Here is a 15,848-nt window from a genome sequence, read left to right on the forward strand (position 1 = left end):
AAGGTCCAACTTAGTAAAGCACCTGGCTCCCTGCAAAATCTCGAAGGCTGACGACCATAAGGGGAAGCGGATAACGATTCTTAACCGTTATGTCATTCAGCCCTCGATAATCACGCAGGGGCGCAGAGTACCGTCCTCTTCTTAACAAAGAAAAATCCCGCTCCGGCGGGAGAGGAAGAAGGCACCACGGTACCGGCGTCGAGAGAAACAGACAGATAATCCTCGAGAGCCTTACGTTCGGGAGCCGACAGAGAGTATAGTCTACCCGAGGGGAGTGGTCCCCGGAAGGAGATCAATACAACAATCATACGACCGTGAGGAGGAAGGGAGCTGGCTCTGGACCGACTGAAGACCGTGCGCAGATCATGATATTCCTCCGGCACTCCTGTCAAATCACCAGGTTCCTCCTGAGTAGAGGGACAGAAGACACAGGAGGGATAGCAGACATTAAACACTTCACATGACAAGAAACGTTCCAGGATAGGATAGAATTACTAGACCAATTAATAGAAGGATTATGACATACTAGCCAGGGATGACCCAAAACAACAGGTGTAAAAGGTGAACGAAAAATCAAAAAGGAAATGGTCTCACTGTGGTTACCAGATACTGTGAGGGTTAAAGGTAGTGTCTCACATCTGATACTGGGGAGAAGACTACCATCTAAGGCGAACATGGGCGTGGGCTCCCCAACTGGCTGAGAGGAATGTCATGGTTCCGAGCCCATGCTTCGTCCATAAAACAACCCTCAGCCCCAGAGTCTACAAGGCACTGCAGGAGAAGCAGCCGAACCGGTCCAGCGTAGATGGACCGACAAGGTAGTACAGGACTTGATGGAGAGACCTGAGTAGTAGCGCTCACCAGTAGCCCTCCGCTTACTGATGAGCTCTGGCTTTTACTGGACATGACATGACAAAAATGTCCAGCAGAACCGCAATAGAGGCAAAGGCGGTTGTGATTCTCCGTTTCCTCTCCTTAGTCGAGATGCGAATACCTCCAGCTGCATGGGCTCAGTCTCTGAGCCGGTGGGAGGAGATGGTTGAGATGCGGAGAGGGGAAACACGTTAACGCGAGCCTCCTTCCACGAGCTCGGTGACGAAGATCTACCCTCGTTCTATGCGGATGGCGAGTGCAATCAAAGAGTCCACGCTGGAAGGAACCTCCCGAGAGAGATCTCATCCTTAACCTCAGCGTGGAGTCCCTCCAGAAAACGAGCGAGCAACGCCGGCTCGTTCCAGTCACTGGATGCAGCAAGAGTGCGAAACTCTATAAGCAATCCGTTATGGATCGATCACCTTGACATAGGGAAGCCAGGGCCCTGGAAGCCTCCTTCCCAAAAACTGAACGATCCAAAACCGTATCATCTCCTTCTTAAAGTTCTGATAATCGTTAGAACACTCAGCCCTTGCCTCCCAGATAGCTGGTGCCCCACTCCCGAGCCCGGACCAGTAAGGAGTGATATGACGTAAGCGATCCGAGCTCTCTCACTTGAGTACGTGTTGGGCTGGAGAGAGAACACAATATCACACTGGGTGAGAAAAGAGCGACACTCAGTGGGCTGCCCAGAGTAACATGGTGGGTTATTAACCCTAGGTTCCGGAGACTCGGAAGACCAGGAAGTAGTGGTGGCACGAGACGAAGACTCTGAAACTTCCAGAGAGATCGAGACCTGAGCGGCCAGGGTCTCAACGGCATGACGAGCAGCAAACAATTCCTGCTCGTGTCTGCCGAGCATTGCTCCCTGGAACTCGACGGCAGTGTTGAGAGAATCCATAGTCGCTGGGTCCATCTTGGTCGGATTCTTCTGTTATGCTGGTGAATGAGGACCCAAAAGCGACGTAATAGTAACAGAGTCTTTATTCCAGTATTAAACAAATAATGATTCTCCTGGATATTATCAATGGTAAATCCAAAACAGGAAACTGAAATCCTCTCGTCAATAGAGAGGAACGACTGGAGACGCGACCACAGACTGCAGGTCGCTTCAGGAAGGCACTGGCCGTAGCTGACATAGACACCTGCTCACACGCAGCATCTGAAGAAGGCAAAGAACACGACAGGGCGGAACAAGGACACAGGACAGCAAACATCAAACAAGAATCCGACAAGGACAGAAGCGGAAAACAGAGGGAGAAATAGGGACTCTAATCAGAGGGCAAAATAGGGGACAGGTGTGAAAGAGTAAATGAGGTCGTTAGGAGAATGAGAAACAGCTGGAGCAGGAACGGAACGATAGAGAGAGAGAGCGGGAGGGAGAGAGGGAGGAGGAGAGAGAGAGAGAGAAAGAGGGAAAGAACCTAATAAGACCAGCAGAGGGAAGCACAGGACAAGACATGATGACACAGACAAAACATGACAGTCTTACTGTTTTACTCTTTGTCTCTGTCCGAACCCCCTCTTTAGGCGCTGAGTGCTCCATGCAGCCGGGAGGGAGACGAGTGTCCTAACGAGTGCAGTGACAGGACGCTGTGAGGACGGCAAGTGTGTCTGCTTCCCAGGGTTCAGTGGGCCAGACTGCAGTTTGTCTGACTGCCCCGGGAACTGCAATGACAAGGGGAAGTGTGTGAACGGCCAGTGTGTGTGCCACCCAGGTTTCACAGGGCCAGACTGCTCTTCAGAGTCCTGCCCTGGAACTGTAACAATAAGGGGCAATGTGTGAATGGCAAGTGTGTGTGCAACACTGGCCTCACAGGCCCTGACTGCTCCACCAAGGCATGTCCTGGTAACTGTAACAATAGGGCGATGTGAGAACGGCCAGTGTGTGTGCAACACTGGCCTCACAGGCCCTGACTGCTCCACCAAGGCATGCCCTGGTAACTGTAACAATAAGGGGCGATGTGAGAACGGCCAGTGTGTGTGCAACACTGGCCTCACAGGCCCTGACTGCTCACCAAGGCATGTCCTGGTAACTGTAACAATAAGGGGCGATGTGAGAACGGCCAGTGTGTTGCAACACTGGCCTCACAGGCCCTGACTGCTCCACCAAGGCATGTCCTGGTAACTGTAACAATAAGGGGCGATGTGAGAACGGCCAGTGTGTGTGCAACACTGGCCTCACAGGCCCTGACTGCTCCACCAAGCATGCCCTGGTAACTGTAACAATAAGGGGCAATGTGTGTGAATGGCAAGTGTGTGTGCAACACTGGCTTCACAGGTCCTGACTGCTCCACCAAGGCATGTCTTGGAAACTGCAAAAACAGGGGGAAGTGTGTGAATGGCAAGTGTGTGTGTGATAGCGGTTTTACAGGGCCAGACTGTTCTACCAAGTCCTGCCCTGGCAACTGCAGCAACCGTGGAAAGTGTGTGAACGGCCAGTGTGTCTGCGATATGGGCTTTACGGGGCCGGACTGTTCCGCCAAAGCATGTCCCAATAACTGCAGCAACAAGGAAGGTGCGTGAACGCGGAAGTGCGTGTTGTAAGTGGGCTTCACTGGGCAGGACTGCGCCGCTAAGGGCTGTCCCGATAACTGCAGCAACAAAGGGCGCTGTGTGAAGGGAGGTGTGTGGGTCGCCGTGGTTTCACCGCCCCGGACTGCAGCCAGTGTGAATCTGGGTTCACTGGAGTTGACTGTGGCACCGGTAAGTCATCCAAATATTCTCCATAAAACACTCTCGACTGTAATTGGCTTTTATATTGTCAGTGAAACAGAGAGCACAGTGTATTAGCCACAGGGCAGTGCTAATACATCAGTGTCCAGTCAGTGTGGCATATAGGGTGGCAAGTAGCTTAGCGGTTAAGAGCGTTGGCCCAGCAACCGAAAGGTCCCTGGTTCAGATCCCTGAGCTGACTAGGTGAAAAATCTGCCGGTGTGCCCTTGAGCAAGGCTCTTAACCCTAATTGCTCCTGTGAGTCACTCTGGACAAGAGTGTCTGCTAAATGAGTAAAATGGAAATATAGTATTCCCTTCTATCCAAGTCAACATACTGTTATAAATGTTATAACGCGTTCAATGACTGTATGTAGACCTCTACCATATGTTGCAGCTTGATGTTACTTACACAAGTTGACTTAATGGACTTGGAAAAATACATTTACATTGACTTTACAGTTAAATGGGGGAAATGTAACAGCTGGTCAAAAGGATGCCTTATTGCCTTTAAAATCAATTCCACGGTAAACATTGCATGACATTGTTGGCTTGAATGACTGGAACTAAGCACCTACCCCCCCCCCCCCCTGTCTCTAGTCATGTCTGGTGTGTCCCAGCTCAACACCAAGGACGTCACTGAATCCTTGTCACCCTCTTCTGGACCCCACCTCCAGTCCAGTATGACACCTACCACGTCACCTTCGCCAGCCAGGTAACAACACCCTACACACCCAACTCACAAGTTCTTATTAAGTTGTGAATCTGGGTCCTAACTAAAGCACAAAGTAAACTGAACTTGAGAAACAACTGTTAGACAACAGATGTATTAGCTGAGAATGAACAGTCACCAAAATGAACAGAAGGTTGCTCTCATGGCACGAAGCCCGGTTCTCATTCCAGGTTTTAAGACTTGTTTTGGGGGCAAATGTTGAAAAGGTCATGGTGGTGTGTTATTTCCATGACAAATCCCCAAATCGTTTGCCTAAAATGTCCCTGAAAGCCAAAGGGAATTCAATGGTGGCATAGAGTAAATAAAAACCTCTCATGGAAAAAGACATTGACTCCTTTGGCTTCTCATCAAATCAAATCAAATAATTGTATTTGTCACATGCTTTGTGATAGAAAAAAAGAGAAATCTTTTTTTTTTTTAAATAACACGAGGAATAAATACACAACGAGTAACAATAACTTGACTATATACAATCATGGCCAAAGGTTTTGAGAATGACACATATTAATTTTCACAAAGTCTGCTGCCTCAGTTTGTATGATGGCAATTTGCATATACTCCAAAACGTTATGAAGAGTGATCAGATGAATTACAATTAATTGCAAAGTCCCTCTTTGCCATGCAAATGAACTGAATTACAAAAAAACATTTCCACTGCATTTCATCCCTGCCACAAAATGACCAGCTGACATCATGTCAGTGATTCTCTCGTTAACACAGTTGTGAGTGTTGACGAGGACAAGGCTGGAGATCACTCTGTCATGCTGATTGAGTTCGAATAACAGACTGGAAGCTTCAAAAGGAACACGGTGCTTGGAATCATTGTTCTTCCTCTGTCAACCATGGTACCTGCAAGGAAACACGTGCCYTCATCATTGCTTTGCACAAAAAGGGCTTCACAGGCAAGGATATTGCTGCCAGTAAGATTGCACCTAAATCAACTATTTATTGGATCATCAAGAACTTCAAGGAGAGCGGTTCAATTGTTGTGAAGAAGGCTTCAGGGCGCCCAAGAAAGTCCAGCAAGCGCCAGGACCGTCTCCTAAAGTTGATTTAGCTGCGGGATCGGGGCACCACCAGTACAGAGCTTGCTGGACTGGTCTACAATTATTTTTTTTGACGTCTAGGCTGATTTCTTTTGATTTTCCCATGATGTCAAGGAAAGAGGCACTGATTTTGAAGGTAGGCCTTGAAATACATCCACAGGTACACCTCCAATTGACTCAAATTAGCCTATCAGAAGCTTCTAAAGCCATGACATAATTTTCTGGAATTTTCCAAGCTGTTTAAAGGCACAGTCAACTTAGTGTATGTAAACTTCTGACCCACTGGAATTGTGATACAGTGAATTCTAAGTGAAATAATCTGTCTGTTAACAATTGTTGGAAAAATGACTTGTGTCATGCACAAAGTAGATGTCCTAACCGACTTCCCAAAACTATAGTTTATTAATAAGAAATTTGTGGAGTGTATGAAAAACGAGTTTTAATGACTCCAACTTAAGTGTATGTAAACTTCCGACTTCAACTGTAAGTAGTACTTTAAATTATTTTTACTTAAGTACTTTACAACACTGCCTACAGTGAAGCATGGTGGTGGCAGCATCATGCTGTGGGGATGTTTTTCACCGGCAGGGAATGCCAGACTAGTCAGGATCAAGAGAAAGATATACGGCGGAAAGTACAGAGAGATCCTTGATGAAAACCTGCTCCAGAGCGCTCAGGKCCTCAAAATGGGCCATAGGTTCACCTTCCAACAGGACAGTGACCCTAAGCACACAGCCAAGACAACGCAGGAGTGGCTTCGGGACAAGTCTCTGAATGTCCTTGAGTGGCCCAGTCAGAGTCCGGGCTTGAACCGATCGAACATCTCAAATCAAATCAAATCAAATCAAAACTTCAACTGTATGTTAKTAAGGTATTTCAGTATTTTTTATACATTTGCAAATATTTCTAAAAAACWGTTTTCGCTTTGTCATTATGGGGTATTGTTTGTAGATTGACGAGAAAGTGTTTTGATTTAATCCATTTTTGAATAAGGCTGTACCTGTACATTTAGGCCGTACCTTAAATTTAGAATAAGGCTGTACCTGTAAAATTGAAAAAAGTCAAGGGCTCTGAATACTTTCTAAATGCCCTCTATACAGAGCATTCAGAAACTATTCATAACTCTTGACTTATTCCACATTTTGTTGTGATACAGCTTGAATTCAAAATTGATTAAATCTTTTTTTTTCTCTCACCCATCTACACACAATACCCCATAAGGACAAAGTGAAAACATGTTTTTAGAAATGTTGGCAAATTTGTTGAAAATGAAATACAGAAATATCTAATTTACAAAAAGTATTCACACCCCTGAGTCAATACTTTGTAGAAGCACCTTTGGCAGCAATTACAMCTGTGAGTCATTCTTGGTACGTTTCTAAGAGCMTCCACACATGGATTATGCAACATTTACCCATTATTTTCAAAATTCTTCAAGGTCGGTCAAATTGGTTGTTGATCATTGCTGGACGACCATTTTCAGGTCTTGACATAGATTTCTAAGTAGATTTAAGTCCAAACTGTAAGTCGGTCACTCAGGAACATTCACTGTCTTCTTGGTAAGCAACTCCAGTGTAGATTTGGCCTTGTGTTTTAGGTTATTATCATGTTGAAAGGTAAATTCATCTCCCAGTGAATGGTGGAAAGCAGACTGAACCAGGGTTTTTTCTAGGATTGTGCCTGTGGCTTATCTCAATTCCATATATTTTTATCCTGAAAAACTCTCCAGTCCTTACCGATTACAAGCATACCCATAACATGACACAGCTACCAATATGCTTGAACATATGGAGAGTAGTACTCAGTAATGTGTTCTATTGGATTTGCCACAAACATAACACTTTGTATTCAGGACAAAAAGTTAATTGCTTTGCCACATTTTTTACAGTATTACTTTAGTGCCTTTTTGCGAACAGGATGCATGTTTTAGAATATTTGTATTCTGTACAGGCTTCCTTCTTTTCACTCTGTCATTTAGGTTAGTATTGTGGAGTAACTACAATGTTGTTGATCCATCATCAGTTCTCTATAATCACAGCCATTAAACTCTGTAACTGTTTTAAAGTCATCATTGGCCTCCTGGTGAAATCCCTGAGCAGTGTCCTTCTTCTCTGATGCCTGTATCTTTGTATTGACTGGGTGTATTGATACACCAACCAAAGTGTAATGAATAACTTCACCATGCTCAAAGGGATATTCAATGTCTGTCTGTTTCTACCAATAGGTGCCCTTCTTTGCGAGGCATTGGAAAACCTCCCTGGTCTTTGTAGTTGAATCTGTGTTTGAAATTCACTGCTCGACTGAGGGACCGTACAGATAATTGTATGTGTGGGGTACAGAGATGAATTAGGTAGGCATTCAAACGTCATGTTAGACACTTGCTCAGGAATGGCAGCAGGCAGGTGTGAGTGCATCTGCACGCACAGTGAGGTGAAGACTTTTGGAGGATGGCCTGGTGTCAAGAAGGGCAGCAAAGAAGCCACTTCTCTCCAGGAAAAACATCCGGGACAGACTGATATTCTGCAAAAGGTACTGCTGAGGACTGGGGTGAAGTAATTTTCTCTGATGAATCCTCTCTCCGATTTTTTGGGGCATCCGGAAAAAAGCTTGTCCGGAGAAGACAAGGTGAGGGTTACCATCAGTCCTGTGTCATGCCAACAGTAAAGCATCCTGAGACCATTCATGTGTGGGGTTGCTTCTCAACCAAGGGAGTGGGCTCACTCACAATTTTGCCTATGAACACAGCCATGAATAAAGAATGGTACCAACACATCCTCCGAGAGCAACTTCTCCCAACCATCCAGGAACAGTTTGGTGACGAACAATGCCTTTTTCCAGCATGATGGAGCACCTTGCCATATGGCAAAAGTGATAACTAAGTGGCTCGGGGAACAAAACATTGATATTTTGGGTCCATGGCCAGGAAACTCCCCAGACCTTAATCCCATTGAGAACTTGTGGTCAATCCTCAAGATGCGGGTGGACAAACAAAAACCCACAAATTCTGACAAACTCCAAGCATTGATTATGCAAGAATGGGCTGCCATCAGTCAGGATGTGGCCCAGAAGTTAATTGACAGCATGCCAGGGCGGATTGCAGAGGTCTTGAAAAAGGAACTGCAAATATTGACTCTTTGCATCACTATTACAGCACACAGAGAGTCCATGCAACTTATTATGTGAGTTGTTAAGCAAACTCTTACTCCTGAACTTATTTAGGCTTGCCGTAACAAAGGAGTTGAATAGTTATTTGACACAAGATATTTCAGCTTTTCATTTTTTATTAATTTCTAAAATGTTCTATAAACACAATTCAACTTTGACATTATGGGCTATTGTGTTTAGATTTTTATTTTTTATTTTTTTTATTTAACCTTTATTTAACCAGGTAAGCTAGTTGAGAACAAGTTCTCATTTGCAATTGCGACCTGGCGAAGATAAAGCAAAGCAGTTCGACACATACAACAACACAGAGTTACACATGGAATAAACAAACATAGAATCAATAATACAGTAGAAAAGTCTATATACAGCATATGCAAATGAGGTAGGATAAGGGAGGTAAGGCAATAAATAGGCCATGGTGGCGAAGTAATTACAATATAGCAATTAAACACTGGAATGGTAGAATGTGCAGAAGATGAATGTGCAAGTCGAGATACTGGGGTGCAAAGGAGCAAGATAAATAAATAAATACAGTATGGGGATGAGGTAGATTGGATGGGCTATTTACAGATGAGCTATGTACAGGTGCAGAGATAAGTGGTACAAAATCTCAATTAAATTTATTGTAAATTCAAGCTGTAACACAACATGTGGAAAAAGTAAAGGGGTGTGAATACTTTCTGAAGGCACTTTAGGTAGGCATAAAGTGACTAGGCAACAGGATAGATAATAAATAGTGGCAGGAGTGTACTGTATGTGAGTCAAAAGAGTTAGTGCAAAAAGGGTCAATGTGATAGCTATATAGTTAACCAATAGCTACCCGGACTAGCTATTTAGCAGTCTTATGGCTTTGGCTTGGGGGGTGGAAGCTGTTCATGGCCCTGTTGGTTCGGTACTGCTTGCCGTGCAGTAGCAGAGATCATTTTAGGGCCTTCCTCTGACACCGCCTGGTATAGAGGTCCTGGATGGCAGGGAGCTCGGCCCCAGTGATGTACTGGGCCATATGCAATACCCTCTGTAGCGCCTTGCGGTCGGATGCCAAGCAGTTGCCATACCAAGCGGTGATGCAGCCAGTCAAGATGCTTTCAATGGTGCAGCTGTAAAACTTTTGAGGATCTCAGGGCCCATGCCAAATCTTTTCAGCCTCCCAAGGGGAAGAGGCATCGAGAGTGCCTTCTTCACAAATGTGTTGGTGTGTGTGTGTACCATGATAATTCCTTAGTGATATGGACACCGAGGAACTTAAAGCTCTCGACCCGCTCCACTACAGCCCCGTCATTGTGGATGGGGGCGCGCTCAGCCCTCCATTTCCTTTTCCTTACTGTCGTTGAGGGAGAGGTTGTTGTCCTGGCACCACAATGCCAGGCCACTGACCTCCTCCCTATAGCCCGTCTTATCGTTGTCGATGATCAGGCCAACCACCGTTGTGTTGTCAGCAAACTTAATGATGGTGTTGGAGTCGTGTGCGTCCACTTAGTCATGGGTGAACAGGGAGTACAGGAGGGGACTAAGCACGCACTCCTGAGGGGCCCCCTTCTTGAGGGTCAGCTTGGCGGATGGGTTGTTGCATAGCCCCCACCACCTTGAGGCAGCCCGTCAGGATTCCAGGATCCAATTGCAGAGGGGAAGTGTTAAGTCCCAGGGTCCTGAGCTTAGTGATGAGCTTGGAGGGCACMATGGTGTTGAACGCTGAGCTAAAGTCAATGAACAGCATTGTCACGTAGGTGTTCTTGTTGTCCAGGTGGGAGCGGGCAGTGTGGAGTGCAATAGAGATTGTGTCATCTGTGGATCTGTTGYGGCGGTATGCAAATTGGAGTGGATCTAGGGTGTCTTTGATGATGGTGTTGATGTGAGCCATGACCAGCCTTTCAAAGCATTTCATGGCTACAGACGTGAGTGCTACGGGGCGATGGTCTTTTAGACAGGTTACCTTCGCATTCTTGGGCACAGGGACTATGGTGGTCTGCTTGAAACATGTAGGTATTACAGACTGGGTCAGGGAGAGGTTGAAAATGTCAGCACATGCTCTGAGTAGGTAGATAAGTGTTACATTTGCCTGCCCCTATTTGCCATTAGTGGATAATATGTAAGGTCATTTAAAGGTAATTTCCGATTGAGCCAATATATATAGCTTTTACCCTGAATGCAGTCTCCGCTAACGCCGGAACATTGCCTTTAAATTTCAATTACACTGTAACGCTGAACTTCTGCGATACGGACTGAATAGAGAGCCCTTCCCTTTCTATGCCAAATAAATCAATCCAATGATTGATCTTGAGAACAGTAACACACCACAGTTTGACAGCTGAGCAGCAGAGGTCCATCACAAAAGTTACTGGCAGGGGAGTCTCAGACCATGTCAGAAACAGATGACTCTCAATCCCTCTTAACTCACAATTACTGTGTTTTTCTATTTAAATTCAGTCATTAATTTCACTCAGCCTTGAAAGACTTTCAAATGGCAAAACCATTGTTTCACTGAGTAAAACCCTTTAGTGGACTGTTGGAGTACATAGCAAGGTTTATAGATCCTGTAAAAGTGCAGATATTCAAATGCTTTGCCAATAGAAATAGCAGTGGACATTATTCCAGTTTCTGTTTAATGATGTTTGGTGTTAACAAACTGTCACTACAGTAAGTACTGGTTTCAGCTGATACAGTATACTTCTATACTGGTTCAACTTATATGGTTGGATTCACAGGCATGGTAACCACAGAACGGAGGATACAATATAAAATAATAATAATAATATAAAATTAATATAAAAGCATTACATAAAATGTAAAACATATGACTGACATACCGGGACTTCATAACATGACATAAGTGTGTTGTTGTATTACATTTGTTCAGCAGCTCATGGTATCAATACGTGGATTGAAGAGATGAAATCCAGTTTCCAATATCAAAGGTAGCTAACCGATGCAATAAATGAATTCCAGTGAATTCACAGAGACATATGCTACCAATTGTATTCAAAGCTGCCTTTGTACTCTTTGTGTTGAGTATAGGATGTTATTAGTGTTTCACTGATTTACATTACAGAATAACTTCCTATTGAGTTCAAGTTCAGTTAACATACAGTAGCCTGGACACTATGTATAAAGAACATACATTGTTATGATCTAATACAATATCCGGGCCATGTGAGGTCTCCCACTGTAAAAAACTAGATTTTCTTGTGTTTTATATATATTTCAACATTATGAGGTTGGAATAATACTGTGCAATTTAGAAAATTATGATAATGCCCTTTTAGTGTAAGAGCTGTTTGAAAAGACTGCCTGAAATTTCAGCCTGTTTTGGTGAGATGGAGTTGTGGTGACATCACCAGGTGGTAAATTAGCTAATAGACCAATAAGAAAGAGTTCCAAACCTCTCTGCCAATAACAGCTAGTTTTCAATGTTTCTCTCCCAACTCAGACCACTCCCAGACAGTCCTAGCAAAATTCTAGCTTGAGAAATTGCTTGTTGCGAAGAAGCTATTTTTATTTCTTTTTAACCATTTGAATTAAAAATAATCAAGGTAAGGTACTTAATTGTTAGCCAGAAATGATTTGATATTAATATATAAACGGCTGCAGTGGACCTTTAATTAATAGAACATATGCTCCCAACCTGCACAGAGGGGTGATGTCAGATGTACACAATGACAAACTGGATTGATACTCATCATGCACATATTGTTGGCCCTTGCCATTACAGTAGACACACGCACTCTAGAGAAGCTGTATCCATGTCCTTAAAAGTCTAATCTACAACACTGAAACCAAGAGAAGCACCTTAATGACAACAAAAAAGGACCATTGGAAAAGGTTTCTGTTTAATGATGTTTGCTTGTAGCACCCCCAAGTGCTACAAGATTAAACAACCCTCTTTTTCCTACTTAATGGAACTCTTTCAATGTGTGAATGAGATTGTTGTTCTTCGTAAAAGGGTTCCGGACGAAAAAAATAGAGATTTTTTGTTGTTGTTGTGAAAAACAGAGACTATTGGAGGTTAGTAGAGTGACGATTGGCCACAGCATCAGCACCAGGATGCATTCCAAAACCTCATTGCAAAACAACAGCGGAAACAGCCTATTTCCCGTACATGACATGGGTAGGTGTGAGAAGAAATATGGAGGAAGGGAGGACATCCTTGTAAAGGGAATAAATTAAACTAGTCATAGGAGAGTCAGAGGAGAAAGTCATAGCAACAATAGTTAGGGAAAGGGAAGGATAATGGGAGATAGAGAGAGTGGGCAGCAAGGGAGAAGAAAAGATGCAGATGTGGGATGCTTGTTGCTAGGGCAGCCGTAAACACTGTCAAAAACATGGCCCTGGCCAGAGAAATTACTTCACTGGTCGGCAGCTGTGACACAGCGGAAGAGAATGAATGAGGGAGATACACATTCATCTCTCATGTTTACAGATAAACAACACACGCAGACTAAACAGGACACAAACRCCACATTGTGCAAGATAAAGCACAATGACACGCTCAAAACTAGAGGCATATGACGTACGCACTCTGTAGGTCAACACTGGGCAACCTGGCAACCCAGCTGGGCCCCATTTCCCATATGAGAGAATATATTACACAATTGAGAAAAACTTGGAGAACACCCCCATATTGGAGTAACTGAGTAAAACCTGAACGTACTGCTTTTAAATTCATGGAAATAATGGCGTTTTCCAATACATAGATTGAAGAATAACAACCTGATACGGTTTTGGTTTTAATAGAATATTTTATAAGTTGGTTTCTCGAATGATCACATATCAATTAAGGAAATTGTAAACGTGAAAGGCTGACAACAGTTCTCAAAGCTTTGTGATCTACTGGATTTCCCTTACGTGTTAATAATTTATTATTTTCACAATACTACTATTACATCACTGGAATATGAGGCTGTTCATCTCAGTGACAAGAAAATAATAATATGATAATGAATAAATCTGAGTCCAGTTACTAATTTAGAGAGTAGGCTCGGTTGATGTTTACAAAAAAATCTGAATATAGGCTTCAGCATGACAGAATTTGTAAGTTAGCCTACTCCCCCTGCTGGTAAGCATACATGCACCCATTCTATATCATCTTTAACAGGTTCTAACTACAGTTACTTTAGCAAATTAACTGAAATACCAGTAGACCTATGAAGGAAAAGGGATTAATAATCCTCTTGATATCTGTTCTAACATTGACTTTATCATTTTCTGTGCCACACAGAAAGAGGGAGATCAGCAGATAACATCTCAAGTTGGAGGCAAGCTCACGGCATACACCCAAACAGGCCTGGCGGCCGGGCAGGCGTACACAGTGACAATCACTGGAGAAATAGATGGGAGAATGGGCGCTGAGAGCACAGCAGAATTCACCACTCGTGAGTCAGGAAAGACTATTTTGTATCCCCTTATTATCATTATCATCTGCTACTTCGGTTATCGATAGACATAAATGCTAAGTAGTTCCCCCCCCCCCCCCACTGCTTTTCCCTCACCCAGTTATCTCTGGTCCCACAAACCTTCAAGTTGTGAAGACAACCACAACATCTGCAGTTGTCNATTCCCAACAGAGACATCATTCTATTTTGTCTGATGATGTTGTACTGCATAGCTGTTGAGTTCTGTAGTAATGTGATTGTGAGGCCCCATTGTGGACAATACATTTGAGTCCAGTTGCTAATTTAGAGTTGGCTCGGTTGACGTTTCCAAAATATCTGAATATAGGCTTCGGCATGATAGAATTTGTAAATTAGCCTACTCCCCCTGCTGGTAAGCATACGGTACATGCACCCATTCAAAAATAATGTTTAACACAGGTTCTGACTACCGTTACTTTAGAAAATTAACTGAAATACCAGTAGACCATTTCATCATAATTATTAATATTCCTCCTGATGCCCGTTCTAACATGAACTGTATCGTTTTCTGTGCCACACAGAAAGAGGGCGATCAACAGATAACATCTCAAGTTGGAGGGAAGCTCACGACCTACACCCAAACAGGACTGGCGGCCGGGCAGGAGTACACCGTGACAATCAAGGGAGAAATAAATAGGAGAATGAGCACTGAGAGCACAGCAGAATTCACAACCCGTGAGTCAGGAAACCACATTTTGTATCCCTTTATTAGCATCTGTGACTTTGGTTATCAATAGATATAAATGCTAAGTCGTTTTTTCCCCCACTGCTTTCCCCCCGACCCACCACCCAGTTATCTCTGGACCCACACACCTTCGAGTTGTGAAGACAACCACAACATCTGCAGTTGTCCAATGGGAACAATCACAAGGCGACATCGACAGGTATCGCTTAACTGTTACACCCAATCAGACAGACGGAACAGCCAAGGGAAGACAAGACCTGACCCTGCCCCCTGAGAGGGACTCGGCCCAGATTGACGGTTTGGACCCGGGACATTTGTATGACATCACATTAGTGGCTGAAAAAGGCGGGATCAAGAGCAAGCCAACAACAGTCCAAGTCACTCCTGGTGAGTTTTATTGGATGAGGGGGTTGCTTACCTTACTTACTACATTGTATATGAAAAGATCCAGGGACTAGATTGTATGAGAAGCGATCTTGATTAAGTGTGTCAGATTATAATACTATATTTTGAGATAAGGGAGTTGCACAAATATACAGTCATGAAACAACAAAGAAATGGTGAACTAAGCAGAAGAAGCAGGAGAAAGTCATCACTATGTTGAAAAAGAGAGAAATCTCTGAAACAAATTGGATTCCCTGGCAATGTGAATATGCAAGGGAGGCCAGCCCTGCTCCTGTGAAGTGTTATCCCACTAAAGTTAACATGTCTAGACACGTCATTATTCAATAGAGAAGGTCATTGGAAGTGAAATTAAAATGAATTTATGTACAATATAAAAACTCCTGGAGCTAAGCTGATCTCTCTTCGTAAAATACATTCTCCTTTTCTTTCTTTCTTTCTTTTGTATGATTAATGCTGCTCTCTTTCTCGACAATAGTAGCACACACTTAACTCACAACATTGAATATTTCAGCACCCGAACCATGAGTGGCAAGGTTGTGTTGATGACCAAATGTAAACTCACAACATTGAATATTTCAGCACCCGAACCATGAGTGGCAAGGTTGTGTTGATGACCAAATGTAATAATCTTTCCACTTCTCTCTGCAGGTTTGGACAGCACATAGGCCAACTATTTATTGCACTAATGTCAATGCAGGTGTTGTTGGAAAGAATACTTTTTCGAATTGTTCAGTTCAAAGATAATATTTGGGACTTTCCCATTTGGATCTAACAGTGCTTCCCTCCTGTAGTTTTATCTTTGATTCCAAACAATCGCTTCAT

The 15,848-nt window shown here is 43.7% G+C and overlaps 1 pseudogene; it reads left to right on the forward strand.

Annotated features, from left to right (window-relative positions):
* LOC111955483 (tenascin-like) overlaps positions 1-15,848 on the forward strand; it is a 30,844-nt pseudogene that overhangs the window by 3,956 nt on the left and 11,040 nt on the right.

This window comes from Salvelinus sp. IW2-2015, linkage group LG31, assembly GCF_002910315.2.
Source record: "Salvelinus sp. IW2-2015 linkage group LG31, ASM291031v2, whole genome shotgun sequence".
In the NCBI taxonomy this organism is placed as follows: domain Eukaryota; kingdom Metazoa; phylum Chordata; class Actinopteri; order Salmoniformes; family Salmonidae; genus Salvelinus; species Salvelinus sp. IW2-2015.